This window comes from Lampetra fluviatilis, chromosome 2 (genome assembly GCF_964198595.1).
Source record: "Lampetra fluviatilis chromosome 2, kcLamFluv1.1, whole genome shotgun sequence".
Taxonomy (NCBI): Eukaryota; Metazoa; Chordata; class Hyperoartia; order Petromyzontiformes; family Petromyzontidae; genus Lampetra; species Lampetra fluviatilis.
Window position 1 is genome coordinate 24,591,174 of NC_136276.1, and position 27,003 is coordinate 24,618,176.

Consider the following 27,003-nt stretch of genomic DNA (forward strand, 5'->3'; position numbering starts at 1 on the left):
GGGTAGGGCACAGAGCCGCTTGAGAATCCGTGCAGGACGAGCGAGACACCCCCGGGCGCTGAGGGCACCGACCGCCTCCGTCGTGGCGAGCGGTGTCGGTAGCAGCGGCAGCAACAGCGGCTCGGGCTGCCCGCTCCGTGCGCCTCCCTCGCAGCAAAATGCCGCAGAGCGGATAGATTGTGATCTCAAGGTTGCTAAATTCAGAGTTCTATTGTCGCAGAGCAATGTTTGACGATTGGGAAGTGTGAATTGTTCTTACCTGTTCACTTTGGATTTCATTGTTACTTAAGGAAGGAAGTGCCTCTTCTCTGTCTTGTTCCTGTAGATTCATAGAAAAATAAAAACGTGGGCATGCTTTTGCTGAACATCGTCATGGTTGTTTACCCGTCACAGCCTAGCTCGACAAATACGGAAGGCTGATCTGCGTGCCCAGTCCAGACTCGTGCGGTCTGCCATTGCCGTGGCGTGTGGCCAGGTCGCTTCTCAAAAAGAGGCTCATAGCTCAGTGGGCTTTACCTGGTAAAATACAATTATTGAGATTTGGTTACCTTCCCTATACTTTGCACTCCTATCGTATGTTTGTATTGTTTGTTCTCATAACGTTCTGACCCACACCTACTGGACATCTGTAAAAAATAGCTTTATAGCTCATCGGATATCTCCAGCATAAATATTCTGTATCTGATTGGTTCACCTCGTGCCACACGAGGCCTACCACTTCCAAACGGCATAAACAACATGTATCTATCAGTGGCATTTATCTGTCAGTGCTGAGACTTCAATTTCTCGAAGCATTGACAGTGGTGAGATATTAACTACCTCGTTTGGTATACAGGAGGTCGTGGGTTCGATCTCGACCCTAACGCCTGCCGTGGTCGTGTGGATTTTTCTCTGGGTTCCCCGGTGTTTCTCTCCACATTTAGAATCAACAACATGCGTTTATAGTATATGGCTGCTCTATATTTCCACGTGATAAGCCACTTTGTTGAGCTATCATTTGTGGCCAGGTCGCTGTATAGCTCAGTGGGCCTTACCTGGTAAAATAAAAATAGTTTATAGTTTAGTTTTAAATAGTTTTAATATGAAAGGCATTTTATAAAATATAGATTATTGTTGTTATTGCACCTCAGCCACACTAATCGGGTACACGGATGGGAAACTTTCAGCCTAGCAATATCGCAAAAGTGAAAGCTCGGTGTTTTTGGCTTTTGATTGTGTAACTCCGAGGTGTGCCTCTATGCTGCCCACCAAAGGCATTCGCAAATCCTATTCCACTTTCCGTAAGGAAAATTCCTATACTCCGCTGCGTCACATTCACAAGCATAGTTTTCCACATTCATATGGTTTCAAAACACATGACGGTGCATACCTAATCAGACAGTATGGCAGGTCCTCTTGTGACAGCTGTATAATGCCCACAGCTGATGCATGTCAAGACGAAATCACTTCTATTGCAGGACGGAGGGTTGTTTCCATGCCCAGCAGCCTATGCGATGCACAAACACACAAAGAGAAGACAGAGATCCCCGGTATGGCCTTAACAGACTGTAGGAGCAAGTGCCGTTAGTGAGAACCTATGAAGGTCGGCACGGCGCACGAGGGGGTGGGTGGCCAACACTACGCCCGGCCGCCTTTTTCTCCCCAGTGGCGATGTTTACACACCACGTCAGGTACTCATTCGAGGCTGAATCAAGCTCAGGGAGAGCCACGACCGGTTCAGATATTTGTCACCGATGTTGGCTACGAGTCGGAATCAAACTCGGGTCGCTGGTGTCATAGCGCAGTGCGCTAATTGCTTCACTGCCACTCCCCACAAACACAGAGCTTGTGCTGTGAAAGGAAACAAACAAGTTTACCCTTTGGTGAACAAAATCCCCTCCATTGAGGAACATTTTCCATTGATAATTATTCAACGTGCCACACTCAAGTCATTCATACTCTCGATACTCATCGAAAGAAAAGTATTTCTTATCGGGCCACAAGAAACACCTAATACCAATATTCGACATGCGCTGCTAAGCGACGGTGATGTCACCACGGCGCCTGTACCGGGCCAGGTGCACATTTGAGGCTACGTGAAGTGTCTCGCTGACAGGAGGTCATCGGACAGACCCAGGTGCCATGGGTTGACTGAAATGACTGGCAGATGAACCAGCTGTGCCTCCTACTGTGCCAACTTGCTGAATTTCAGCCGCCTAGCGCTCCTCTGCCCTCTGTTGTTGTTGGAGGGCGACTGCCTCCAACTGATCAGTAGCGTCCTTCACGAGCCTCCACAAGAAACACCCATAATCGGACACATGCCATGTAATTAGAGTTGCCACCTGCCAGGGTTTGACCTAGATGGTGCAGAAAACAGGCGTCTGTGTTCACGTGGCAGGAATTGGTATGTGCCATGCTGAGTTGAACTTCATTGCAGTAGTGAACTGCAGTGCCGATAACGGTGGCGACACAGCTTAAAATTCCTCTCTTCCCCCCATCCGTCTGTATTCATGCACATGGGAATTACATCGCGGCAGCACTGCGTTCACCACCGTTTCCTTTTCAAAGGTTCTACTGGGAGTGTAGCTGTTTTGGAATTGTGTAATGCAGGTAGCTTTAACGCCCGTCCACGGGGTTACTGTCGTGGGTGTTGAGGCGGCTGATGAGATGGCGCTACTATGCACGCCGTGCCTGTGTTCAATCCAGGGATGGGGACACGTATGGCAATGTGGAACGATTTAAAATTCCCTAACAATTCGAATTTTCCGAAAGCAACTTGCAGAATGCAGAAATGTTTTAAACAAATACCAACAAAACATTGGGAACGGAATTTTATACATTTTCAATGACTTGTTCAGCAGTTCTCCTGCTGTGTTTGTCTCACCTGATGACGGTTGCTTGTGTTGCGATCGAAATGTCGTGATCTATTCGTTTTCTATCTACGTGACTTTACTGAAAGAACCAAAGAGCATCTTAACACCTGTTTTATTGGCAAAAAGGGTAAAATATAATTTTTTCACACCAACAGTATTTATTTACAGTAATAAAATGTACCTAGTAGTATGTTTAACTTCTTTCACACCGTATGTAGCTGCTGATCGAAGGCACAGTAGTAACTGTATCGTGATGAATCTGAAGAAATTAGCAGTGGATTTAAACTTCGACTCACAGCACCGCACGAGGACTACCGAGCCGTGGCAAGGAATGAACGGGCTGGCTTCCCCCTAGCTGGCTTCCCCCTAGCTGGCTTCCCCCTAGCTGGCTTGCTGCTCGCTGGCCTGCCACTCGCTGGCCTGCCCAGCGGTGTCTTGCCAGTGACACCGCGGCTGCCGCGTGCCGTTGCACGTCGTCGTCAACCCCAGGGCAGAGAAAGCGGCGGGTCGATGGTTGTGGTGAGCATGGTGCGCGCAGTGAGCGCGGTGAGCGCACACTTCCACGTGGAATATTTGGCATGAGGCGCACGTTGTTGTTCAGTGGCAAATACACGCGGAGGGCGAAGAGCAAGACACAGAGGGGCACCGTCAGTAGCAGAGTAATGAGCGGGGTCCCCCTTGACAACCACCATGGTGATGTTTTCAACAACAGTGTAAAAAAAAAAAAATTATTTAAAACGTGGTTTAAATTTTGTTTTATGAAAATGCTTTCATTTAACGTTCCACGTTTAATTTTAATTTAACCAGAGCGGGAAGGTTTGGCTTCCACAAATTAAATATTGGGGCCCCACCCGACCAATGCCGCACCCCTCAATCTGATAATAACGTCGTCACTAGCCCCACTGGACACCGTACACCGCGTTCGCTGGAAGTGAGATTTGCGGTCATATAAATTATAATTTAGAAATCGGCTGCGCCAAATCTGTACTCCACAAATCGAGCATTTGTCACTGCCCTGTAACGCGAGCGATTGCAAGCGGCAACAGCCTGCCCCGAATGTTATTACATCCCTCCACCTCCCCCCGATATCCACGCCACCACCAAGGTGAGCCCCCACCACCTGCTCCTCCTCTATATTCAGTCGACGTCACAAGAGAGCACGCACGCGGTCACCACCCCGGTGGTGTGTTTGTCCGTCCGTGCGCGTCATGTTTCAGCAGCACCTCCTCCTCGGCACGCTAACATCACTAGTTTCTTTATATAATTGCTTCTTGTTGTTGTGTTTAGTTTGTTGTCCCCCCCCCGCCCCCGTGCGGCACGAAAGAAGTTGAACAGTCATGCTTACATTTCGATTTAAAGCTTTCGTGACTGCAGGGATTCATCTTCTTGGTTCTTTCGGTAAAGTTACGTAGAAGGGAAATAATAAAATAATAAAATAAAACATAATAAAATAAAATTCTCACGACGCTTCGGACAGCGTTCATTCGGACGCTGTCTTTCCGACAGATCTGAGGACGGCTGCTTGCGTTGTGGCCGAAACGTCGTGAGAATTTAATTTTATTATGTTTTATTTTTATTATTTCCCTTCTACGTGACTTTACCGAAAGAACCAAGAAGAGTCATGCTTACATCGTACTGTTTGGTCTCTTGCTTGGCTAAAGATGTTGTCATTTCCATAGTCTGTGGAACTCATTGTGTTTGTCTGCGGCTCGCCAGAAAGTTCAACGAATGAAGTTCACCACACGTACGTGTGGTTCTCTAATCCCACTGCATGGTGCGCAGTCTCTCAGCGATGAATCTCTCTCTACTGCAGACATACGCGGAGGAAATGAGGGCAACGAAGCCACCATGTCTCAGCAACATCGCGCAAGCCCGAGTGCCATCATCGTCCTCTTCTTGCACCGAGGTGGCGCGGCCATCAAGTGTGCAGGCGGTGCAATCGCAACCGGGGCCCATGGCCGTCGGGCTTCGAAGAGGCCCGGGATTGGACGGGAGGCTTCATTTGTATCCCTAGCACCAGGGCCCATTCATGCCGACACCCGATACCACCAGTCGCGCCTCGGAGGGCGTTATACGAACACCACCCATGCATATGGATGATTCTCCCTAACGTATTTGTTTATTTTCTCGAAACGTGTCGATGAACTGTTGACATTCTCTGAATAAGGGGAATGCGTGCGGATCTACTGGAACCCATACACACTGGGAGTCGTTATCTATTGGACCTTTTTTGCCAGTACAGTGTCATGATACTGGCAAAGAGGTCCCAAAGATATAACTGCTCGACCCTAGCTATAAGTGCTCTGATACTTGTGGAGTGCAGTATAACCACGCAGAGATGAGGAATTCTACAAGGACTGTTGCCGTTTAATAAAACACTGTTACACTCGACATCTTACGCTCACACCAGTGCACTGAATACTATTTGGGTCCTACCCTCGGCTACCCGGTGGGCTCTCTCACTCATCTGCCCAGAGCGGGGATTCGGCCAACACTGCTCCGCGATGAGGAGAGGGAGACCCTCTTCCAGCCGACTCTTTACTCAATACCAGTCCCTCCAGAAAAACGCGATTATGCGATCGCAAGATTTCACGCAAAATCAGCCAAAGTCCGCATATTTATGCGGGGGGCGCGTTTTTTCAAATACGCCGCACTTTCGCCGCATAAATTGCAGATTTCCGCGCGCAAAATATGCGGGCTTGCATGATTTCATAATCCCCGCATTTTCGTTGCAAAAAGTCACATATCTTAGCAGAAAGTTGAAAAATGTTGCGTTTACTTCACACAAGCGCAGCCATTTCCCCTGTTGCCATGGGAACGTTATGAAGTGACGTCACTCATTACGCGACATCATTGAAAAGCTGCAAACCCCGCGATGCCAATGAAACCATGATGAAGCCCGCAAATCTTTCTCATTTGCCAACAAACATAAGTGCAAAAGACCGCGCAAAGCAGTACCCCAGTGTGTTACATGACAGTGGGGGCAAATTATTTTGCATAGCTACCTCTGTAAAACAGGAAGCACACATTTTATTTTTTTATATTTTATTTATTCATTTTTACAGAAGTTGTAGCATATTCATTTTGTAAAGCTACAGAACTTGTTCGACTCAATGTTTTGTAAGTTTGAGCCATCTGTTTGTTAAGGTCTGAAATAAAACAAGATGAGAACTTAAATATTCCCAGCACTTTCTGTGATGTAGTATGCTTGCTTATCATAGGAAGTAATAAGAAATGACTCTTTACATTAAAGTAGTAGCCTAGTGAATAGGGTGTTGGGGGAATCACTTTTTTTTCTGTTTTTCATCAAACCGCAGTTTTTGCAAGTTCCCGCAATTTTTGCAAGTTCCCGCAATTTTTGCAAGTTCCCGCAATTTAATCGCATAAAATTGCATAAATATCCCGCATATTCCATCGCATTTTTTAAGAAAACGTGCCGCATAATCAACGATTTTTGCCCGCAACAATCACCAAAAAACTCCGCGTTTTTCTGGAGGGACTGCAATACCTACGGACCCTGCCCTCGGCTATCCCCTTGGCTCTCCCACTTGTCTGCCCGGAGCGGGGGTTCAGCCAACACCGCTCCGCGACAAAGAGAGAAACCCTCTTCCCGCCGATCCTTACCCTGGCTCCCTACGACGACCACGCCTCCGTCACGGGCCCCCCTTAAGAACCCTTTGGGCGGCTCCTCCCCCCAGCTCGGCTCCGCCCATGTTCCCGAAGTTGCTCTCCAAATCCCCTTGCGTAACCCGTGACGTTACGTCATCCTTGACTGTCAACCCGCTCGCACCCCTTCTGCTCGCCCCCTCATTGGTTACTCACACTGGTTGTGAGACAAGGTCATAAAGAAGGCTGTCTCTGGTGTAGGCCAATCAGTTTAAAAGACAATGCCATTTATTATCAGAGCGTGTTTGTTTGCATGCTTTATCACCAGTACTGCGTGTGGTTAATGCAGACTTGATGCCACACAAAAGGTATACATTTGGTGTTTGAACATCCTAACACCTGTTTTATTTTTCGATTTAAAGCTTTCGTGACTGCAGGGATTCATCTTCTTGGTTCGTAAAGTCACGTAGAAGGGAAGTAATAAAATAATAAAAATAAAACATAATAAAATAATTCTCACGACGTTTCGGCCACAACGCAAGCAGCCGTCCTCAGGTGAAAACCAGGTCTGTCGAGGCGACAGACCACAACGCAAGCAGCCGTCCTCAGGTGAAAACCAGGTCTGTCGAGGCGACAGACCTGGTTTTCACCTGAGGCGACAGACCTGGTTTTCACCTGAGGACGGCTGCTTGCATTGTGGCCGAAACGTCGTGAGAATTATTTTATTATGTTTTTTTTTTTATTTTGCCACGAGGCGTGCGGAATTTTATTATTTTACTAGCAGAAGTACCCGGCGTTGCCCGGGTGAAAAATATATTTTTTAATAACCTTACATATATACACAGATGGGCTGCTACCCCTGCCCCCCCCCCCAGCCACGATCTCCTCGGCCGCTGTGCAGTAATATGTACGGCCTATAGTGTGGTGGGGTGTCGAGGCCTAGTACCGTGCAGAGCCTCCGGCCTCGCCTAGATTGCCCGGCTGAGGCTGGGTACTGGGGCCGTTACCCCCCCCCCCCCCCGCGCTACAATAATACTGTCTAATCGCTATTATTTTATTATCTACCGACCTTATAATAGTAATTGCACACATTGGGGTGGGGGGGGGAGTGAAGAGGACGTGAAACTTTGATGAATTTACCTCAGAGTCGCGTGTTAATGCGTGCGCATATTTTTAACGGGAATTAAAAATGGCGTCCACCCCGCAGCGAATGTGTCGCTACCCGTTGCCAGGGGCAACCGCCGTGGAAAACCAAACGGACCAATCGTGTCTCGCAAATCCCTCACATTTCGTCCAATGAAACTGCGTATGGTCCGGCGACACACAGACAGACAGACACACACACAGACAGACAGACAGACAGATTTGCGATTTTATATATATAGATTATGTTTCATTTTTATTATTTTATTACCTGTTTTATTGCCACAAAGGGTAAAACCTATTTTTATTTTTCATCACTGGGAGTACTGTAGTTGATACAGACGTAGTGAACAACCACTGCTGGTGGTTAATGCTAGCCTCACTCTACTTGGGAATCATCAGTGGTGCCGCCAAATGAGAGCCCTGCAAACGTCCACTGCCATCATTCGCGTCGCGAGCTCTTCACACGGACAGCTGCCCAGGCACAACGACCCGTGATCACACCATGTCATTGACGAACCGCAGCCACGTGGCAGTGAAGAATAAGCGGCTGGGATCCTCTCCGGGCAGAGGAGAGGCAGTCGAGACCCTGATCTCAGACATCCCTCCATGGACCCCCATCTTGCCCGAACAAATGTCCCTTCCCATTTAAAATCGCTCTAATTTTTTTTGTTGCAACGCTTTTAAAAATATGTAAAGTGCCGTGAGCCAAGGCGCTCTATAAATATATAATAGAATGAGAAAAGCGTGTATCCCACAAAAAGAACTGCGGCGTATATGTTTGCACCTCGCTGGTTTTTTTTTGTTTAGAATGAACGCGGACGGAGAATGCATTGCTCGGCGTGGCACCACTGATTATCACGCATTTCACGTGCGTGATAATCAATGCTCGCTCTCTCTCTCCGACCACACGGCTCTTCCCCTGCCCTGTGGCTGATCTGCAGCCTCCTTCCACCACCACAGTCAATACCAGAAGACATCTCTTCAATATACCCACTCCCCTCCCTCCTCCTCCCTCTCCCGCACTGGTGCCACCTGCCGGCCAGTCCTGCTTCATTTCCCGGCATCCACGAGAGACGGCGTTGATGTGATCAGCATCGCGCACAGCCAGGTGAGGCCAGCCAGGACTGCCCAGCCAGGTCAGCCCAGCCAGGCCAGAGAGAGCCTCTTTGTGAATTCGGGCTTCGGAGCCTCGGGGAAAATAGCGACAGATTTGGCCGAAACAAAACCTGATCGCCGGATCCCACGAAATAACCTCTGGGATTGAATCTCAACCTTGAAAATAACGGTCCTCGTGAAATCAAATTCCGCACGCCTCGTGGCAGAGTAGCCCACTGGCACCTCGACAAGCCCGGCGTGCGAAACACCGACCCGGACCATCGGCCACTGCAGACTCAGTACCAGTCTACGAGTCTCTCCGTGAGTCTATGCGAGTCTTTAAGTCACTCGGCCAGCAGCACTGTGAACTCCAAAAGTGCAATGCAGGCATTGAAGCAATCGCCGCACACCAAACCGAAGTAATTTTCCTGGCAAACTAATCCGCGCGTAGACGTGTAACTTTGCTATTCATATCCGGCCAGATGGAGGAGCGAGCTGATAATTTGTGCTACCCTCCCCTACCCACATCCCCACAGCCTCAGCCCAACAGCCATGGCTCTTCCAATACCCCTTTGTGCTGGGTTAAATAACGGTCCCCTAGGAACCATTCCCAAAACTCTTACCTAAGCATAAATAAGGGTTGCTACTCGGCCACGACGCTATCTATATACAACGCCATATGCAAGAAGTGGTGTAAGCATGCTCCAGACACTGACCTAGTCTAGGAGGGGGATCCCTCGGGGGAAACATCCGGCTTTCACTTGATCTCTTTTTTATTGCCGCTTTTTTATGGCAAGGTGTTGCATCAATCCCTAAACATCGCTTCTCAAAAATCTGAAGGGCACCCCCCCCCCACTAGTGGCAGCTGTCCCTGTGCTGCACGAGGTGACTCAGCACCTGGTCTGGTCTGCTCTGTACGAAGGCAATGATTGTCCCTCTCAGTGTAGTAATCCCAGTTGAGCGATTTGCACGTCCTCCATACGCCACGGTCAAAATTTGATAAATTAGGGAAAAAACAGATGCTTGTGCATAATCCTAAAATAGTCGTCCACGATCCTAAGGGAGTCGGTTTTTTTGTTGTAATTTGGCAAATGTTGACGGTGACGCTGACGCGTATAATGGCTGACGACTCATTTTGAATGCGTCAAGAGGTCATTGCATTGGCTCTTTCCCCGTGGTCGCGTGGATTTTCTCCGGGTACTCTGGATTTTCCCTCCACATTTAGAATCAACATCACGCGTTCAGAGCATTTGGCTGCTGCTGTAAATGTGCACATGATAACAACACACTTTTGTTGGGCTGTCATTTGTGATGGCCAGGTCGCTTCTGAAAAAAACGAGCTACATAGCTCAGTGGGGCCTTAGCTGGAGGTAAACAAAGAATAATACAAATATTTAACGGACACTGTGAAGCAGGTGGCGCGGGAGTGCGTTAGAGACGAACTCACCCCGCAGCGTTTACCGGGGCTGCCTGGCGGGACCGAACCGCAACCCTCGACAACAAGCCGTGTCAGCACGAGCTCCGTGCATGCGTTCCCAAGGGTAACGTGTTAGTAGGAGGGGTGCTCCCTTTCCTAGACGACACACAGTCGGGTTTTTTAAAAATCTGGCATTCAATCAATTCAATTTTTTGTTCTCTTTTCCATGCGTCAAGCTTTCAGGCGTTCTCTTAGTGAGAACAAAAAAGTGTTGCCTTTGTTAAGTGTTGTATAAAAACGTCTTCAGTGGGATTACACAGCGAGAGAGAAGGAGAAGCAATCATCGTCCCCCTTTACTGGCGCTTTTGTCCCGCTTGCTGAGCAGGAGACGAGTCGCCCTGTGCCCGCAGGGTCAGCTGCCGCTGGGGGTGCCCTTTTGAAATGTTTGAGATGCCCAGCGAATATGGTACCGTATCAAACGCCAAACAATTATCATTGTTACCCGAGGTCAATGACTCGGGCGATATGTGGAAAATTTCGAACTCTCTTCCACATTGCTGTAGGCCGAGTGGAAACGCACAAAAAATATGATACTATACACCTACCATCACATGTGGTAATTAAGGCTATATAAATATGAAGGGGTTAAAGATGTCTGTCTAAATGTCATACAGGCATTGAATCCGTTACAAATGCACTTGTGTCAACGCATCACACAGAACAGCTATTGAGAGCGGCGTGTTCCCTACCCATGCCCACCCACGTATACAGTGCGTCCATACTGAGGACGCCACGTGCTTACGCGGCAGTTCGAGTGTTCGGAATTCCACACAAAATTGTCTCTGAGATCGATGTCGTTGGCCGACCCTCGGGTGCTACGCTCACGATGGGCGCTGTCGCCTTCACCGCCCAAATTCGCGTGGAGCTTGTGCCGTCGTTGTCACCGCCTCCATTCACATGCGTCTCAAGGTGGAATTAAAATTTCCCATCAATTTTTTTTTATTTTAATAGATAAGGGCCCACTGAGCTATATATATAAGCAGCTCTTTTTCAGAAGCAATCTGGCTGGCCCACAAATGATATCTCAATGAAGTGGCTTATCATCACGCGGGAATTTATAGCAGTCAAATAACTCTAAACGCGTGATGTTGATTCTAAATGTGGAGAGAAAACCCGGAGGATCCAAAGAAAAATCCACGCGACCACAGGGAGATATACAACTCTAAATACAGCAGGCGTCAGGGTTGGGATTGAACCCACGACCCTCCTGCATACCAGGCGAGGTAGTTAACATCTCCTCACCACCGCGGCCGCCCTAACCACAGAACCGCCCCTGCCGTGATGTTGTTTTGTGAAGCGGTGCTCGGATGTGCACCGTCGCACAAACACAACGCATGCAGACGAAATGTACGTGGAACCTTGCCATGCTGTAATGAATTTACAAATGTCACACCGACGGCCTTGTTAAACAACAAAAACAGCGGACGGTGTTAACGTGACAAGGAACTTCATTGTCATCATCATCATCGTCGTCAATGCATTCATCTTCATCAGGATAATATCGTGGGGATCCGTGCGGGCCGCACTGGTAATTTTCGGCTGTGTTCCATCAGCCCTCGAGCCGATCGCGTCCCATGGCGAGTCCCGGGTGTTGCGCAATAGACGGCGCCCTCGTCAATTGTACTTCGACTCGGATTCATTGTAATACAGGGTGCTTGAATTGTTTTTTAAACACTTGTGAGAATTCGCAACAATACCACAAGAGATGTGCTGCCTCCGGGCTCTGGAGACCACCTGGAGAAGATTCCAGGCACGCGTTGACAACGATGGCGAACAAGTGGAGACTCTGACTTTTTGAAGCTGTTAACATACATTTGTTATCACGTTACGGCGTATTTTCCGTTCTTTTTCCATGTAAGTGTTAAAAAAAATTTGAAGCACTCTGTATATTGTACCGTTGATGTTGTACGCTTGTGTACTTGTGCACCGTCTTTGTCAATCCACTGCGGTGAGTCTCACCACCCCCCCCTTCACTAGCCGTCACGTGGGTTATGTGACCATACTTCACCACTTTGGTCAGCGTGAGTGGGTAAAGATGGAGAGGGGGAAGCAGAAACGTTGGGAGCACACAGGAGTACAGCACAACCACGGGTCGGATTGCACCGCCGCCCTCTGCCGACGGCCGCACCGTGGTGGTGGTGGTCGCCCATTCAAGCACTAGCCAGGCTTCAGCCCCGCTTAGCTTCCACGAGATCCGATGAGACCGGATGCATTTGAGGTGAACAATGTCAGAGGCGGAACACATTTCTGTATCATCGTTGTTGCTGTCATAATGATACACGGCACGTGAAGACAACGACCCATCAACATCCATCCTTGAGACGCAGACCGGGCTGGAGGGTTGGAATAGTCGTGGCTGCCCGTGGCTGCCCGTGGCTGCTCAAGCCAGAGAGGACCCCCCCGCAGCAGCCAGCACAGCACGGGGTGGTGATGATGGTGGTGGTGGTGATGATGGTGGTGGTGGTGATGGTGGTGGTGGTGATGGTGATGATGGTGGTGGTGGTGATGATGGTGGTGGTGGTGATGATGGTGGTGATGGTGGTGGTGGTGATGATCGATGCCCGGGTGCGATCAAGGGATGGCTCCCTATTGGTCAACCACGTTATGTATGCCGATGATTTGGTAATAGCTGCGCATTCAGAGGAAGAGTTGGAGACGCTGCTGCTGAGACTGGAGCGTGCCACTAAGAGGTGGGGCCTTACCATCAGCCCCACCAAAACTAAGCACCTGCCTGGGTATTTTGTACCATCGGGCACTCCACCCCCACAACTCTCAATCGGTGATGGGGCAGTAGTGGAGAGAGTGGAGAGTTTTCCATACCTGGGCAGTGTGCTTATGACCGGCTCCAGTTTAACAGCAGAGGTCTCACTCCGAATCAGTCGAGCGACAATATCTTTTCATCGGTTGCGTAACGCTGTGTGGAAGCTACCTGGTCTGTCGCTCCGCACGAAGCTTCAGGTCTTCTTGGCCACAGTCATTCCCTCCCTTCTCTACGCTTGCGAAAGGTGGACCCCCCTAATGGAGCATCTTCGCCGTTTGGAAACATTTAGGCTGGCCTGCCTACGATCCATCCTGGGTTTAACCAGGCTGGATTGTGTGAGGAGCTCACAAATCCTTGAAAGATCTGGGCAAAGTCCCATCGGTGAGCTCCTCCGGCAGGCAAGGCTGCGTTGGCTGGGTCATGTAGCCCACATGCCCAGCCACTGCATGCTTAAACAGCTTTTGTTCGGCCGGATCGAGGGGGCTAAACGGGCGCGGCACGGGCTAGAGAAGAGATGGAGTGATGTGGTACAGGAGGACGTGGAGCTGAGTGGACTTGCCGATGACTGGTACCAGCGGTGTCAAGATCGGCCTCTGTGGAGGAGGCTCGTGAAGGACGCTACTGGGCAGTTGGAGGCAGTCGCCCTCCAGCAACAACGGAGGGCGGAGGAGCGACGCTCACAACAACAGCGGAGCGCCGGGTGGCTAAAGCACAGCAAGTTGGCACAGTAGGGGGCACAGGTGGTGCATCAGCCAGTCATCTCGGTCATCTCAGTCAGTCGACCCGTGGCACCTGGGTCTGCCCCGTGACCTCCTGCCAGCAGGCGTTCGACACTTCACGTGGCCTCAAGGTGCATATGGCATGGCACAAGCGTCGTGGTGACGTCACCGCCACTTAGTGGCAAATGGCGGTTGTTGTTGTTGGTGATGATGGTGGTGGTGATGATGGTGGTGGTGATGATGGTGATGGTGGTGGTGATGATGGTGATGATGGTGATGGTGGTGGTGATGATGGTGATGATGGTGGTGGTGATGATGGTAATGATGGTGATGGTGGTGGTGATGATGGTGATGATGATGGTGGTGGTGATGATGGTGATGATGATGGTGGTGGTGATGATGATGATGGTGGTGGTGGTGATGATGATGATGATGGTGGTGGTGATGATGATGGTGATGATGATGATGGTGGTGGTGGTGATGGTGGTGGTGATGGTGATGATGATGGTGGTGGTGATGATGGGGGTGGTGGTGGTGATGATGATGGTGGTGATAATGGGGGTGGTGTTGGTGATGATGATGGTGGTGGTGATGATGGGGGTGGTGGTGGTGATGATGATGGTGGTGATAATGGGGGTGGTGTTGGTGATGGTGGTGGTGGTGATGATGATGATGGTGGTGGTGGTGATGATGATGATGGTGGTGATGATGATGATGATGGTGGTGGTGGTGATGATGATGGTGGTGGTGGTGATGGTGATGATGGGGGTGGTGGTGGTGATGATGGGGGTGGTGGTGATGATGGGGGTGGTGATGATGATGATGATGGAGGTGATGATGGGGGTGGTGATGATGATGATGGAGGTGATGATGATGGTGGTGGTGGTGGTGATGATGATGGCGGTGGTGATGATGATGGTGGTGGTGATGATGATGGCGGTGGTGATGATGATGGTGGTGGTGGTGGTGATGATGATGGCGGTGGTGATGATGATGGTGGTGATGATGATGGTGGTGATGATGATGGTGGTGATGATGATGGTGGTGATGATGATGGTGGTGATGATGGGGGTGGTGGTGGTGGTGGTGATGGTGGTGATGATGATGGTGGTGGTGGTGATGATGATGATGGTGGTGATGATGATGATGGTGGTGATGATGATGATGATGGTGGTGGTGATGATGATGATGATGGTGGTGATGATGATGATGGTGGTGATGATGATGGTGGTGGTGATGATGATGGTGGTGGTGGTGATGATGATAATGATGGTGGTGATGATGGTGGTGGTGATGATGGTGGTGATGATGATGGTGGTGGTGATGGTGATGATGGTGGTGGTGATGGTGATGATGGTGGTGATGGTGGTGGTGATGATGGTGGTGGTGATAGGGGTGGTGATGATAGGGGTGGTGGTGGTGATGATGGGGGTGGTGGTGGTGATGATGGGGGTGGTGGTGGTGATGATGGTGGTGATGGGGTTGTCGAGGGTGCGGATTCCTCCGTCCGGAACCCCGGGGGGCTAGGACGGCGACCGTCAATGGGTTACAAAGATAGAGGCGCAGCCCTGCAATTTGCGTGCTCAACGCCACTGCTGGGGGAAGGGCCTCCCACTGGAGCGCAGGCCATTGGAGAGAGCCCCCTTCCTGGAGGGTACTTGGCCTACTCTTCCAAGCTGACCAGACGTATTGGAAAGAGGCGTGAGTACCCCCCTCCCCGCCACATGCAACCTGTCAATCAACTGTGGTGTACAGTGACCCGGTTCTACTGCGGAGAGAATAACTTTTGCAGATGCAAGTTCAGCGAGCCCGCAGCACCACCACTTCATTAACGAATCGACCGGACGTTATCATCGACGAATTGTTCATGGTGGGTTACTCGCGGCCTCTTTAACAACAGCGGGCACAACGATATGCTGCCTCCCGAAGGCGGGACCCCCTCCCTTACAGGCCACGCCCAGTGTGACGCGCCTGATGACGACGATGGCATCACCAAGCCCCGCCCGCCACCTCCCGTCCAGCGGCACACATGGAAACAGGTGAGAATCTCTCATTATTCGAGTAACGGAACCTATAATCTTTAGAGTTGATCGATTAACCAATTTACATTGGGTAACCCACCTATTAAATATCAGGGGCAATGCACAAAACGTACCATCGGAACACGAATCCTGCATCTGTTCGGGACAACGACGACGATGCTGCTATACCAATCTCCTTGCTCCACGTTACGCCCAGGGCTTAACTTCAACCCAGCCCGTTGGTGACGCTGCAGACACCGTAACTCGGGACCCGGCACCCCACGTCCAGTATACCCCCAAGCCTCCCACCCACGCATCTCGCGATGGCAGTGGCTCGAAGCCACGTTCCGCCTGCTCACCCCTCTCTCTATCTCGCTCTCTCTGTGTCGTCTGCGAGCGACCCTGGGAAGATGTGCAGTGATAAATGGAGCCGCGCCGATGCGGGGGAATGTGCATCACACGCAGCCTACTCCTCCAACCCCCCCGATGATGAATTTACAGCAGAGTCAACTGTGTGAATAAAACGCTTTGTAGCTCATCGGATTCCTCCAGTATAAAGACGCGCTTCCAGAACGGCACTCACACTCAGAGGAAGGGCCGTTGTTTTTTTTTGCAAAATGAGCAGAGCCACGGGAGATGGAGGAGGGGAATGAGGGAGGAAGGAAGGAGGTTGTGACTGCGAAATTAATTCCACTTTCTCTGTTTTGTGAAGGAACGATTCTTTGTGCAAATCCGAATGTGACTTTCACGACAGAGTTGGGCATCCAGAGGGTGACGTGTGGTGTCATCGCTCCAAACGCTCGCGTATGGAGCGGTGTCGCAAAGTGGTCAGCGCACCGCTCTACGCGAACCTGGGCTGAGCCGAGTTCGATTCTAGGCCACGGCTAACATCAGTTGGAGGGAAAGAGTGAGTGAGAGAGATCTGAGCCGGTTGTGGAGCGGGCGCCACAGACCCGTACCGAAGAGTAGAGTACACCCTCAAACAAGAGTAGAGTATACTCTTTGGTTCTTTCGGTAAAGTCACATACGTAGAAACAATAACAGATCACGACGTTTCGATCGCAACACAAGCGACCGTCTTCAGGTGAGAGAGAGAAAGCGACTGAAACAAGGTCTGATGTCGGCTTGCGATGGGTGCAGCCTAGGCCTCGGCAAGGTAAGGTAAAAGTTAAAAGGTAAAAACAACGCGCCTACCTTTACCCTACCTTTTACCTTACCACAATACAATCGCTCTACCCTACCTTCAACCCTTCAGCAGGTAATGTAAAAGGTAAAAAGCAACGAGCCTACCTTTACCCTACCTTTTACCTTGCCTCATACAATTTACCCGATTACAGGGTAATTACAAGGGAACTACACATGAACAAGGTTTATAACGGTAAATGCTAGGTAAAGCGCTTTATTCATATAGAATACTCTCGATGATTCCAATTTTACACGATTGTTGTTGTCGATGTTGTCATTCTTGTTGTTGTCGTTGTTGTCGTCGTTGTTGTATCCTCAAATCTTGTAACTCAATTTTTACCCACTTTCTAATGTGGTATCGACTGCAAATTTGGTATACTTATGTCAAATTGATGACAATACTTTATTCTATCATAAAAAAAACATTATTGTTTATATGTTATGTTTCGGCTTGAGTCTTATTGTCCACGCTCAACTGACGTCTGTAAATCACCACGGTCCCTTACGTTATGGCAAGCTTCGGGGCCACTTCCTGGAGTCGTGGAGTTCTGCCATTAATAGTACATTTAATAAAAGCATGTTTAAAAAAAAGTTTTTGTTTAATATTACTTATTAAATGGAGGCCACGGACTGCGCCACAGAGCTTTTAGTGGTAAACTAGGTACTGTATTTACCGGGTAATACTTCACGCTTCCTTTACCCTACCGGGTAATTATTCCGAGCTACCTTTACTCTACCCTTCACCTTACCCCTTGGCATGTCGACACCTTTACCCTTTACCTTTACCCTTTTACCAGGTAATAAGGGTAAATTACCTTACCTTGCCGAGGCCTAGTGCAGCCTCACGGTAAGAGGGCAGGGCTAGAGATGGTCTGCCTGAGGCTGTGGAAGTGGGCGCTAGGCCTCGGCAAGGTAAGGTAAATTACCTTTTTTACCGGATAAAAGGGTAAAGGTTTCAACATGCCAAGGGGTAAGGTAAAGGGTAGGGTAAAGGTAGCTCAGAAGAATTACCCGGTAGGGTAAAGTTAGCGCGAATAATTACCCGGTAAATACAGTACCTTGTTTACCGCTAAAAGCTCCGTGGTGCAGTCCGTGGCCTCCATTTTAAATTGTGATCATTGATGTCGGACCAGATGGAGACGGACCACGTTCTTGAGGTAGAGGTAATAGAGGACGAGGTCGAGGATGCCAGCAACGACATTTTTGGAGTTGCTGCGAACAGCAATCGAAAGAGGCAGCGGCATGCGTTCCCGTGGGAGCACACGCACCATTGGATGGAGGGTGATCCCCATGTACAGCAAGGGAAGCAGCAGTGCGTGCACTGCCGCAAGTGGTTTTCCACCCACACGAACGCGTCGGGGTGGAAAGCGCACCTCAAGAAGCACAACGTGCTCGCCCCAGGCAGCGAGGTCGGGACATCGGCGTCAGCTGCCTGAAGGTTCCGTCTAACTGGGCTGGAGCGGCGAAGGATCTTATTGCCTGTCGTTCATCCGAGGACGATGACAAACTTGATCAGGTTGTTGATGAGATCGCCATCGACCAAGACGACTGGGACGAGGCGGTTATGGAGGGCGGTTATGGAGGGCAGTGTTGTCAACAGCCTCAATGCCCGATTAGAGAGTATTCTATATGAATAAAGCGCTCTACCTAGCATTTACCGTTATAAACCTTTTTCATGTGTAGTTCCCTAGTAATTACCCTGTATTCGGGTAATTGTGTATGGGGTAAGGGTAAAAGGTAGGGTAAAGGTAGGCTCGTTGCTATTTACTATTTAAATCCTTATTATTAAGTTCACTTGCTTGCTTGCTTAGGACCGTGAAAATCTTTCGGTCGTTTTTTAACCCACTTCCCGTGATCCAATCGAGCTGACATTTTCCACACAGACTTCGTTGTGCGTGACAATTAATGTTCGTGAAAAAAAAGCCAAAATTTTACACTTTTTAGGACAAAAATATTATATTTAATTACCAATTGCTTAATGCTGCCATGCAATCATCTGACCCATAGGTGGCAGCCATCTCAAGCCAGAGGACGAGAGGACTCTAGCCGCCACGCATATAAAGGATTTATAGTGAAAAAACTTTGTTTTTACGGGTTATACTTGTTACCTTTTACCTTACCTGCTAAAGGGTAAAATGTAGGGTAGAGCGATTGTATTGTGGTAAGGTAAAAGGTAGGGTAAAGGTAGTCTGGTTTTTTTTACCGTTTAACTTTTACCTTACCTTGCCGAGGGCTAGAAGTGGCTATTGTATTGTGAGAGATTAGCATGTAAATGCACGAGCTTAGTATGCCACCGCATCGGTGACTTGCCTAGTATGAGAGTGCAATCCAAAGGACATGTGAGCATGAGAGTGCAATCCAAGAGGCACAGAGAGAGAGACACACACAAAGAGTCGGAAATAACAGCTGATATAGGCAGGTAGGATGGAAACATCACAGTCAGTTAAGACTTTACCTGGTTAATAACATCCCTCCAATGTTTCGATTTAAAGCTTTTGTGACTGCAGGGATTCATCTTCTTGGTTCTTTCGGTAAAGTCACGTAGAAGGGAAATAATAAAATAATAAAAATAAAACATAATAAAATAATTCTCACGACGTTTCGGCCACAACGCAAGCAGCCGTCATCAGGTGGAGAGCAGGTCTGTCGAGTAGACAGAGTCTGAATGACACACTCCAGGCTTGGAGCAACTATTTAAGCTGGGATGGAGGGGGGAAGGGTGCCTTGACAAAATAATTTGCATATCAAGAGGAATTTAGCATATTTATGGGAAATGCAGATATGGGATTAGTACTACTTGTGAAATGCGTAAGAGGTTTGGCGGGGGGTTTAATGTCATTATGCCCGTGCATTATGTAGGATTAGCAGCAACAAAGGGAGGGGATAGGGGTAACATTAATAAAGGGAAGGAATGTTAATAGAATGTAGCTGCAGTAACTTAACCACCACGTAAACAACTAAAGCATAAACTACATATTTTTCGATTTAAAGCTTTCTACTATGTAGTTTATATAAAGTATAAACTACATAGTATCATCAGTATACTAAATATACTCTCCAATAAGCTCAGCTACTAACAGTAAGTAATACATTACAATTCTATGTCGCAAAAAATATTATATGCTTCCAGCTAAACTTCTCTTACATCACACGAGTCTACATCGTACTGCCATAGACAAACCCAACATTAAATTATATACTGTATTACTATACACCACCCTATACCTTATACATTGTATTATTACACTATGTATTATTCTACTCACCCTAATGTATATCACACTGCTGTATATTCACTATACAATTACGATACTATATATTACTTTGTACATTGTGTTAAACATTACAATTTTATACTATTTATTATTATACAATCCGCTATACATTGTACCATTAACCGTCGCGTGAAAGATACTAAGAGGAAGCAATGAAATATGTCAATGGGAGAGTAGTGGAGACTTGCAGCGGAGCAAAGAATCCATTCCCTGCGGAGAATACAAGATATATAGTCAATGCCAGTGAGTGGAACGCGGTCTGAAAGTCACCGTAAACGTGAACACAATCAGTTAAGATCCGAAATGGTTTATTACGTCCTTCCAATGATTGCTGAGCCAGAATCCATCTTCTCGGTTGAAATTGTCTCTGTGTTTGTACATGTGGATCGCCTCATGAACGAATCTCTCATGGTAGCCAGATGGCTTGCAGAGAACCTCTGTCTTGGAGAAGTCAATATCATGTGAGCCCACTGAATTGTAACAGTGATCTACCACGGCTGAGGTGTTTGTCCTACCGTGTTTCAAGTCTGCTTTATGTTCACGGATGCGGTCCGAGACATGTCGTTTGGTTTCTCCAATGTAACTGCTACCACAAAGGCAACTTAGTTTGTAGACGCCAGGGTACTGTATGTCTGGAACCACATCTTTTACAGACGGGACCAGATCACGGATTTTATGTACTGTGTTGAATCGGACCTGGATCTTGTGTTTTATTAGGATTAGTATGCCACCGCATCGGTAACTTCCCTAGTATGAGAGTGCAATTCAAAGGGCATGTGAGCATGAGTGCAATCCAAAGGAAATGTGAGCATGAGAGTGCAATCCAAGAGGCACCGAGAGAGACACACACAAAGAGTCGGAAATAACAGCTGACACAGGCAGGTAGGATGGCAACATCACAGTCATTTAAGACTTTACCTGGTTATTACGTCCCTCCAATGATTGCTCAGTTTGTACCCATCTTCACGGTTGAAGTTGTGTCTCTGTTTATATATCTGGATGGCTTCATGAACATATCTCTGAAGGAAGCCGGTAGGTTTGCAGAGTACCTCCGTCTTGGAAAAATCGATTTCTTGTGAGCCCACAGCGTTAAAACAATGATCAGCAACGACAGAGGTATTGGTCCTACCGTGTTTCAGATCTGCCTTGTGCACACGAATGCGGTCCGAGACATGTCGTTTGGTTTCCCGAATGTAACTGCTGCCGCAACCACAACTAAGTTTGTAGACACCAGGGTATTGCATGTCAAGAATCACATCCTTTACAGGTGGGATCAAATCACGGATTTTGTGTACTTTGTTAAAACGAACCTGGATCTGTGTTTGTTTAAGATTTTGGAAATATTTTTGGTAACCCCTGCTATGTATGGTAAAGTGATGGTTTTGGTTGGATCCTCGGAAGGTTGTCTCCCCATTGCCATCTCTATCCTCGCCCTCTTACCCTGAGGCTGCACTCATCTCAAGCCTACATCAGACCTTGTTTTAGTAGCTTTCTCTTTCACCTGAAGATGGTCGCTTGTGTTGCGAACGAAACGTTGAGATCTATTATTTTTTCTACCTACGTGACTTTACCGAAATAACCAAAGAGTATGGATTCCTGCAGTCACGAAAGCTTCCAATCAAGAGTAGAGCACGCCCTCAAACAAGAGGAGAGTTCACCCTCAAACAAGAGGAGAGTAGAGGACACCCTCAAACAAGAGGAGAGTAGAGGACACCCTCAAATAAGAGGAGAGTTCACCCTCAAACAAGAGGAGAGTTCACCCTCAAACAAGAGGAGAGTTCACCCTCTAACAAGAGGAGAGTAGAGTACACCCTCAAACAAGAAGAGAGTAGAGGACACCCTCAAACAAGAGGAGAGTAGAGCACACCCTCAAACAAGAGGAGAGTAGAGGACACCCTCAAACAAGAGGAGAGGACCCCCTCAAACAAGAGGGGAGGACACCCTCAAACAAGCCCGTGCCTTCGGCACGCCTCGGAGCTGGGGGGGGGGGGGCTTCATCCATTCAGCAGTGGGGAGCGGTGGTGCAGTGGTTAGCGCGCTGCGCTACGACCCGGGTTCAATTCCCGCTCACGGCCAACACCGGCGACGAATATCTGAACCGGTCCTGGGCCTCCCCTAGGTCGACTCAGTCTCAAATGAGTATCCGGTGCGATGTTTAAACATCGCCACTGGGGACACAAAGGCGGCCGGGCGTGGTGTTGGCCACCCACCTCGTGTGCCGTGCCGGCCTCGCTTACAGCACTTGCCCCTACAGTCTGTTAAGGCTATACGGGGGATCTTTGTCTTTATCTGCGTACGTGTGTGTGTACGTGTGTGTGTGTCTGTATGTGTGTGTGTCTGTTTGTGTGTGTCTGTGTGTGTGTGTGTGTCTGTATGTGTGTGTCTGTGTGTGTGCATGTGTGTGTGTGTGTCTGTATGTGTGTGTCTGTGTGTGTGTCTATGGCACAGTCAGATCGCCCGAGGCCATTCCCACGCGGTCTGCACGCCGTGACGCGCCGCCGCATCCAGACCGACTCCGCGCATCTCTCCCCTCTCTCGACGTGTCGCTCACTCGACCATCGCTGCTTCTGCTGCCGGATCCGACGTCTTGGGATTCTCGCACACTCGGTTTTTTTTTGGTAGTGTTTGCTATTTACCGTCGTGGACGCCACAAAACGCCCCCCCCCCCCCCCGAGTCTCTCTCTCACGTGTGCTGGCATCCAGACCACGGCGGCGTCATTAGAATAACAATGAGGCACGGCGCTCAGATGCTCGCCCCACGCCGCCTCCACCACCACCCAGAGCGGTGTAGGTGTGCGGCCTCGCTGTGATGGACGAATTCTGCCGGGTGTTGCACCCTTCCCATCGTCAGCGCGCTCTCTCACAAAAACCGCGACTCCACATTGCAAACGCTCCACCGCCACCACCACCACACGCCACCGCAATCCCCGTGCCACCAACCTTGAATGAATTCAGAGCAGCCTTCCTCCTTCCTCACGAGCACAGGGCACTGGGCGACATCGGATGAGGCGGCGGCGGCTGCAGGGGGAATGGACGCCAGGTGAGCGATGGTGGTGGGCGCTGTGAGAATTCTGATCCAGAAATGGTCAATGAACGGTGGAGGGGATGTGGAGAGCAGGCGGGGACTCTGTTGCTGCAGCACCGCTGACGTCGGCCGGGAGGGATGGAGGAGGGAGGGAGGGAGCGCATGAATCACTCAGCTGATGAACGCGAGGAGCGAGCGCGCACTGATCCCAGCAGCAGGGCCAGGGGAGGGGCCACTCCTCGGCGCGCAGGGGGGTGGGGGTACCACCCCTACCCCGACTGGGGGGTGGGGGTACCACCCCGACTGGGGGGTGACATCGCAGTGAGCGGACACGCTGGGAGCCCAATTGTCAGCGAACCCCGCAGGAGGGAAGACCACCGCGTGCGTGCGACTCGACGGGGCGAGGTGGAGAACGCGTGCGGGAATGGCGGCTGCGTGAGAGGGAGACGCAGAGTAAAACACAATCACGTAGCAAGAGCAGAGAGCGAACGAAGGGAGTCGTGCTTACGACTCGGCTCGGAGACTCCGACCGGGACCCCCACTGGCTCCAAGCACTCGCACGGAGCGCGCCCCCCCCCAGGCCCCCGCCACTGCGAACCCAGACCGGGAGGCACTGCAGCGTTCACCTCTCACGCGCCGGGGGCTCACGCGGGGCGCCAGATGGGTGGCACGTCTCTGTGTGTGTGGCTCACACAGCCCGCACCGACCCGCATCGACCAGCGTGGTGAAGTATGGTCAAATCACTCCCAGGACCCCGCAGCAGCGGCACGGGCACCCAGGGAGGAGGTGGAGGAGGAGTTGGGGGTGTTCAGGACCAAACGCCACTCGGCGCTTGACCGCGAAAGCAAATGGGCGAATGTTCAAGAAAACGGTTGTGACGTGTGGCCCATTGTCAATCCACTGCTGGATGAAGGCCTCCGCACGCCGTGTTGTCTGACCATACTTCACCACGCTGGTCAACGCGGGTTCGTGAAGAGGGGGGAAGCAGAACAGGTTCAGACTCGCACGCCTCCGACGTGAGTCCGAGCCGGGAGTGAAGCTCACTCAGGCACCGGGTTCAGTAGAGCAGCGCATATGAACTATGTACTCACTATGTGCAGATTATACAGTAAGATTATGGTTAGCATATATGAATAGTAGTACTTGAAAAAAACACGATAAACAAATGGATTAAATTGAATACATCAAACTCCAGTTTTTGTAAGTTCCAGGTTAAATTGGTGGCGAGATGTTAACGACCTCGCCTGCTATGCAGGAGGTTCGTGGGTTCGACCCCGACGCCTGCTGCTGCTGCTGTCTATTTGGAGTTTGCGGTGTCTCTCTCACCGTGGTCCTCGGGGGTTTCCCTCCACATTTAGAATCAAGGCCGCCACCACGCCGCGCTCAGAGTGTTTGGCTGCTGTGAATGTCCACGTGGTGAGAAGCTGCTTCGTGGAGCCGTCATCTGCGATGGCCAGGTCGCTTATGACAAATAGAGCTCAGTGGGCCTCTCCTGGTGAAACATTTTAATTTAGTAATTTTTTTATTCAGTTAGTTTAGTAAAGAGGTATTTGTATACAATGCGTAAAGGCAATGTTGCGAAAACGTGCAGAAATGTGTCACTCTAAGGATGGGACATTGAGCGACTTTGCTCGGTGACACTCAGAGAGTCCCGGCCCCACCAACGTCGTGGCCACGAAGCCACCCCCAGTCTGCAGCGAGAGACGACAGCGCTGGGCACGCCGAGACCCTGGCTCGCTCCTCCCGCCGAGACCCTGGCTCGCTCCTCCCGCCGAGACCCTGGCTCGCTCCTCCCGCCGAGACCCTGGCTCGCTCCTCCCGCCGAGACCCTGGCTCGCTCCTCCCGCCTGATTGCGGTGGACAGCGGGACACGTGCTGCAGCCCTTTTGGCAATCCACTTAGAAGGTGCCGCACTAAAATAATTTTCAGAGAGAGAGAACGACATTGTATTTCAAAGCCTCTATACGCGACTCCCACCAAGTGCAGTGCGAAGCGTTAACACCGATAAACACGTTCCTCTGTGATATATGCAGCCATCACTGTAACAATGTGCAGTCACTTGTTGAGCAGAGAGAGGTTCATTAGGAATCTGTGGGGGACTGATTGAGGGAAGAGTGAGGGGCTGGTTGAGGGGAGAGTGAGGGGCTGGTTGGGGGGAGAGTAGGGGGCTGGTTTGGGGGAGAGTAGGGGGCTGGTTGGGGAGAGAGTGGGGGGCTGGTTGGGGGGAGAGTGGGGGGCTGGTTGGGGGGAGAGTGAGGGGCTGGTTGGGGGGAGAGTGGGGGGCTGGTTGGGGGGAGAGTGGGGGGCTGGTTGGGGGGAGAGTGGGGGGCTGGTTGGGGGGAGAGTGAGGGGCTGGTTGGGGGGAGAGTGGGGGGCTGGTTGGGGGGAGAGTGGGGGGCTGATTGGGGGGAGAGTGAGGGGCACACCGTCTCGCCACACACAGATCACAGACGCACGCCGAGGTTCTGCCCACGCACACAGAAATCACACTACACACATATTCTGTACTAGAGTCTATTAATGGCGCCAATACGCATTACCCGGAGGAGGAATATTTCGCGAGGAGAGCCTAGCGTAACTCTGCCTATGAACCCAGCTACTCAAACGTCCTACCACGTACCTTGAAACTGGACTCGTGGCGTCCCACGGACGCTGAGAGAGTCGGAGGGAGGAGGACGAGAGAAGACTTGCCCAATCACTGTCTCGCCGCAGCACTCGCTGGTATCACACGGATACTGTGAGCGGCTTGAAGAGGCAGGACGGCAGGCAGGGAGTGGATCGTGACGGATCGGAGGTTGTAGACAACTGACCCATCTTTATACTCTCGCTGCCGCTCCGCCCACCCATTGTTCTCCCGTGCCCAGTAGTTCGCGTCTTAGGGTCTGCTCTTTATGCCTAATATTCCACCCTCCGTACTCCCCCCAATGTTGCGTGTAACTCATTGCGGTTGGCCAGGGATCCTTTTCTTTTTGCGCCCGTACAATTTTAAGCCACTTTAGGGGCATCGCTATGCAACCTGTCCTGTGGGGGTCGGCCAATCTCCTGGCACTGGGAAACCGTGGGACTCTTCCCCTCGAGGCCCTTAGGATTGAGGCAACCCCCCGCCAATATACTACGTGGGTGCACTGCGTGCGTCGGTGTGTTTTGTGCGGGGTGGGAGTCGCGGCGCTTGCGGAGTTGCTCCACGGTCGTGGCACCACAATTTCTCATCATCGCCACCACCACCAACCTCCATTGTTGTCAAATCATCATCACAGGCAGTGTAGTTCTTAACTATAACTGCAGCCTTGGTTCTCAATCGTGATTTGTTTTCATAATGTGAATAAATACAAAGGGTTTGATGAAACAAAGCAGTTGTAATGAAAAAAACACATTGGTTTATTGAAGTCATTGTTATTAAACATTTACCATTTCCCCCCATATGTTTGTGTAGCGGCATTGTTACGCGCAACATGTGTACTTGCCTGCGTAGCAGTATTGTATGGGTCACGTACACTCACCTCTAGTGGCGCCCTCAGTGTGTAGGAGGCGCAGGACAGCCAAGGGGGCTGTTGAGTGACAGGTGTAAGACCCACGACTACAATAACCGTTGACCAGGGGTGAGGGGGCCAGAGCCTACTGAGGGAGGGGGCTGGGGGGGGGCAACGGTCAGACCCAGACCCTCTCGAGAGAAGGCGGTTGGGAGAGAGGAGTATAAAAAGGGCAGCAGCTCTCCCAGCGTGAGTCAGTCCGCACTCACCTCAAGACCCGAAGACATCTAGATAGCGCCCTGGGACTTCCGACCCCCGGCCCTTGTCAGGGCTATGTCCGAATGGCCCAGTGGCGGCACCCGTTACCCTGG

General features: G+C 50.3%; 1 protein-coding gene across 2 annotated transcripts in view; it reads right to left on the minus strand.

Annotated features, from left to right (window-relative positions):
* LOC144944529 (disks large-associated protein 2-like) overlaps nt 1-23,484 on the minus strand; it is a 51,118-nt gene extending 27,634 nt beyond the window's left edge. The window contains exons 1-3 of one of the 2 annotated variants that reach the window (XM_078872761.1): nt 23,078-23,484; nt 1,370-1,486; nt 260-319 (exon numbers count right to left, since the gene is read on the minus strand). The gene's annotated coding sequence lies outside the window, so the exon portion shown is untranslated. The remainder of the gene's footprint in view (nt 1-259; nt 320-1,369; nt 1,487-23,077) is intronic. The other variant, XM_078872770.1, reaches the window with a different exon arrangement.
* Between the last annotated feature and the right edge of the window lie 3,519 nt (nt 23,485-27,003).